Below are 4,925 nucleotides of genomic sequence, written 5' to 3'. Positions count from 1 at the left end.
GTTGTAAATAATTGTAACCTCTAAATGGTCTTTTTTTATGGAAAAAGTTTACATAGAGCTGAGGCTCTAAACAATTAAATAAGAGCCTACCTCAAATATTTCACTAGAAGAGGTTGTTTTGATGCCAAAATATCATCAAATTGATCATCTCGACATCAAGATGCATAGACATGAGAAAAAAAATGAATTTCAAGTTTTGGAAATGGTGTATTTTGTAACACAGTTTTGGATCGTCGATTTTCAAGATTTTTATGTTTTCATAGATCGATAGATCTATATCATTTTTTAAGCTTTAAACTTTATAAATAAAGATGAAAATTTATATTTTAAGGCTATCACAAAGATTTCCGGTATTGAAACCACATTTCTCGACTCTAATTGAAGGTATGCTCTAATTTTATTGTTTAGAGCGTAGGCTCTAAATAAACCGCACCCCTTCTTTTAAAGCATGACATATACTAAAAGAAATATAGGTTAAAGAATTTCTCCTTCCTTGCATTGAGAAGATTCTCTTGATACTTGGCATTTAGTCTATAACTGATTTCCCTTTCCCTGTGAAAAATATAAGATAACATTCCTTGTAATGCAAATAATTCAATTCCTTTGTTTGTGGGATTAAAAAAGAAGTAGATGGCTCAGTACTACACTTCCATCGTACAAATATAGCATATATGGTGCTCTCAATCTGAAAAAGATAAATAATAACAACAAAAATTGAATTTTCATTTCCAAGTAATACCTACAAAGCAAAAGCTATGCAGAGAACTCATTTACATAATTCTTCCAACTTAAGAAAACTAAGTATGGATCAAAGAAGAACAACCAGAAAAGAAAGAATGTCGAGTGAAAAAATTTCATACCAAAAACAGAAAGAATATTGTATGAAGGAAAAATAGAAACACATACATTAATCCAAAGAAGAAAAACTTAAAGGAAAAGGGCTGGGTCACAGTGGTAGTAACTCCTACCTTAGTCACCAACATCGTGGAAAAAAAAAAAAAAAATCCAGAAAAAAAGTATGTCGACTAATGTGCGAACTTGGTGCTTGAAAGACTAGTAGGGCAGCTAGAATCAACGTAAAACGAAGCAAGTCCAACTAGGAACCTCGCCTTCTGGTGCATCCTCATGTCCTCCTCCTTACCCACGCCCTCGGCTTTAAACCTCTCCTCGATTGCGGGGTGTCGTCACCCTCACCTCTATTTCCATCCTCTCTGCCATCTCTTTCTGAGCTTTAGATGTGCCTGTGGGCCATGAGAGATCAAATATTATCGGTTTTCTGTTATTGTTGTTGAGGAGGGCATGAAAGAGGGCACGAGTCTGGTCTCCATAATACCCTTCACTCACTCCTCTCCTTGAAATAATCTTTGAATATGCAGTTGCACCGGTTCTTTCTACCTGCTGATACGATTTTGATTTTGTAAGCAAGATAGAGAGATCATTCCCTACTGCACAATTTTGTAACGTTAAAAATTAATCAAGATAGAGAGGACTGACATACACAAGATTTTTTAATCAAGAAAATTAACCAACATAGAGAGAGAATGAAGAGAAGGCAAGAAAACTAACCAAGATAGAGAGAGAATGAAAATGATGAAACATGGATAGAACAATAAAACAGATGAAACATGGAGAGAATGCAATGCAATAAAATTAACTAAGATAGAGGGAGGGAATAGGTTGGAATTTGTGCTCCCAAGTGATTTTAAAAAGTAGATCTTCAAAAAAAATTTACTTCATTTTCTTTCTTTTGATTGGAAACTTTTTATTTTATACAATATCGTGTCGTGGTATAAGAGTTTGCACAACATCCATGTACTCATAATTTCATACACAAAATGTACACCTGAAAATTCAATTGTACAAGGAAAGAAATTAAACACACTGAATCATCAGCCATTATATCTGATTTCGGCATAAAACATAACCTCAGCTATGTTGATTCCAATCCCATATTCATTAAAAAAAAATACGACAATAGGCCAATCCAAAACATTCAATTAAAAGATTAAATTTAAGCAAGTAATTTATAGAAACCAAGAGTATAGAGAGAACGCAAAAATAAGGTAAAAAAACTGCAAAACTGCAAGTTAACAGACAGAAAGGAAACACAAAGCAATAGCCCCTAAAACACAAAGAAAAAGAGGATTTCATCAAAAACTTAAATGTTTCAGAACCACGAAAAGGAAATTACTTATTGGTAGTGTTAATTCCACCGTCCTCCACCTCCTTAGCTTCTCTTTTTCGCCTCGTGTAACTTGTCAAGAATCTCATCCTCCATGATCGGCTGACGTTTCCTCAAGCAACATCAATTTCAATTGGATCTCGCGTTTCTTATCGTGATCTAAAATTTCCTTGTTTGCTTTCTTCACACCTCATGTTCCCTGATCGCTCCTAAACTCATTGGTCTCGGCCCTGGCGCTCTTTGGCTTCACAAAAAACTTGTTTCTCTGCGTATAGCCATTTGTACCAGAACCCCTTGGGCTTTGTAAACCTATGCCATTATACATGGCTCGTAGAAACCTAGGGAAAGCTTCTAATTAGGGAAGAAAAAAAAAACTAAAAGTGCAGGTTTAGATTTTCCTTTTTAGAGTTGGGTGCTGTTTGTATAGAGCCTAGGCTCTAAACAATCAAATTTGAACCTACTTTTAAATAGTGTCGAGAAATGTCGTTTCAATATTGAAAATCTTTTGTGATACACTTCAAATATATGTTTATATTTATTTATAAAGTTTAAAGTTTCAAAAATAGTAATGATCGACACATTTATGAAAACTTGAAAATATTGAAAATTGACAATCCAAAAATGCATTACAAAATACACTATTTTCAAAACTTGAAATCCTTTTTTCTTTATGTGCATACATCTTGATGTCTAGATGATCAATTTGAAGATATTTGAGCATCAAAACAACGTTTCTTCTGATGAAATTTTTTTAGTAGATTCAAATTTGATTGATTAAAGCCACAGCTCTATATAAACTTTTCCCTTTAGAGTTTGGCGGTGTGCAAGATAGGGAAGAGGGTTCGAGGGAAGGGTAAAAGGGGGATAGGATTTTATACATCGAGGCGCGTCCGTCTGCCGCTTTAAGAGGACAAGATAGTCATATCCTGCTTTAAGAGGGCAAGATGGACACTGCCACTGTTGCAGTTTTACATGGCCCATCTTAGAAATGAGCGGTGGATGACTTGTTTGTTTATTTGAATACACATACATCTTCCATGGCGAGAGAAAACACAGTTGAGTGCTGCAGCACGCTCTCGCTGGATCATACTGTAAATTAACTTTCTCAGGTAAAAGAGGTATTTTGGAGGATATTTTTCATTTGATTTTTTGGATTCAGAATAACTATATGATTATTTTCAGAAAAAGAAAAAAAAAAAAAAAGTTCTTCAATACTTGGATTATGCCTTCTAAAATTTGGATCTAGAATATATACCATTTGAAAAATATTTTTTTTAATGTTTATATGTGCTCAAGAAGTTACATATCTAAAGTCTTAAGAATATTACTGGCTTGAGATTTGCATGAGGAGGCAAATAGACAATATGCCCACATAAGCATAATATTTTTTGGCTATAATTATTGGGGAAACCATAGACCACTTTCTTTTTTAAGATATTAAACTATTAAGAATTTACTTTAAATTGGCTATCATCATACTTTATGGGCTATTTTGCCTCTCCTTTAAAGACAATCTTATAACCTCTTTATCTCTCATCTTATAAATTTTCTTTCCTGGCATTATTTTTTTTTTTTTTTCTTCCGTTTTGTCTCACTCGAAAAGTCCAATTATTAAGCTCTTCCCTAAGGCCAATTATTAAGATATCATGGTGTTTCTCTCATCTCATAAATTTTCTTTCCTCTCATTTTTTTCCTTCCTTTTGTCTCAATTGAAAAGTACAATTATTAAGCTCTTCCCTAAGTCCAATTATTAAGATATCATGATCTTGAGGTTTACAATGGTATCATACAATTTACTCTTCTTCTTTGATTTTTCTCTTTCGTTTATTTCAGTTTTAGATAGAGAACACGAGACCATGCAAAAATGGGAGTATTGCAAATTATAGAAGCTATGCTCGTATTTTTCTCAATTTTAATTGAAAAAATTTTCATAATAAAATTATGGGATTGTATACAATGAGACTATTTACCTTTATTACTTATAACCATCCAATATGAAATCTAATAGTTTGGGTGTGTCATGAAGTTTGAGAAAATGTATTTTGAAATTTGAGCTTGGTCAATAGAATAAATACAACCACCTAATTTCACATCCAATAGTCAAGATTAATTGTGGCAAACTTTATACCAAAGATAATATCATTTTGTACTTTTTCTAAAAGGTACGGTTTGTATCGAATCGAGGCTCTAAACAACCAAAGCAAAGCCCACCTTCAAATAATGTCGAGAAATGTGGTTTCAGTACTATAAATCTTTGTGATATCTTTACAATATATTTTCATCTTTAATTATAAATTAAACTTTAAAAATAGTATAAATCGAGCAGATTTATGAAAACTTAAAAATCTTGAAAATTGACGGTCCAAAAATGCATTACTAGATGCACTATTTCTAAAACTTGAAATCTATTTTTTTTCTCATTTACATGCATCTTGATGCCGAGATCATCAATTTGAGGATATTTGGGCAACAAAACATCTTCTAATAAAAATTTTGAGGTGGGCTTTAATTTGATTGTTTAGAGTCTCGGCTCTATATAAACTTTTTCCTTTTGAGTGCAGTTGAGCACTTTTCCACGAAAATCTTCACCAGGAATGCACTTTCCTCCATAAATTTGCCTTTTACTCCTCAGTCCTCGTAAAGATGCCACCATCTTTATTCGCTCGAACAAACAAGAAGACAGTTTATATAAGGTTACAACTTTAAAATGTAGAATTAAAGATGCACCCCAAAAATGAAAAAG

The 4,925-nt window shown here is 32.9% G+C and overlaps 1 long non-coding RNA gene across 1 annotated transcript; it reads right to left on the bottom strand.

Annotated features, from left to right (window-relative positions):
* Positions 1 to 704: 704 nt before the first annotated feature.
* LOC148782931 (uncharacterized) lies at positions 705 to 3,249 on the bottom strand. Its single transcript, XR_016051481.1, has 2 exons — positions 2,192 to 3,249; positions 705 to 1,398 (listed from the first exon to the last, which is right to left on the bottom strand). It is a non-coding gene; the product is annotated as an uncharacterized LOC148782931 (long non-coding RNA).
* Positions 3,250 to 4,925: the final 1,676 nt, after the last annotated feature.

Source organism: Amborella trichopoda, chromosome 3, assembly GCF_054954075.1.
Source record: "Amborella trichopoda isolate Santa Cruz 75 chromosome 3, AtrichopodaSantaCruz75HAP2 v2.0, whole genome shotgun sequence".
NCBI classification, from domain to species: domain Eukaryota; kingdom Viridiplantae; phylum Streptophyta; class Magnoliopsida; order Amborellales; family Amborellaceae; genus Amborella; species Amborella trichopoda.
The sequence above is the reverse complement of the archived record's forward strand: the minus strand, read 5'-3'. Positions and strand labels throughout refer to the sequence as shown.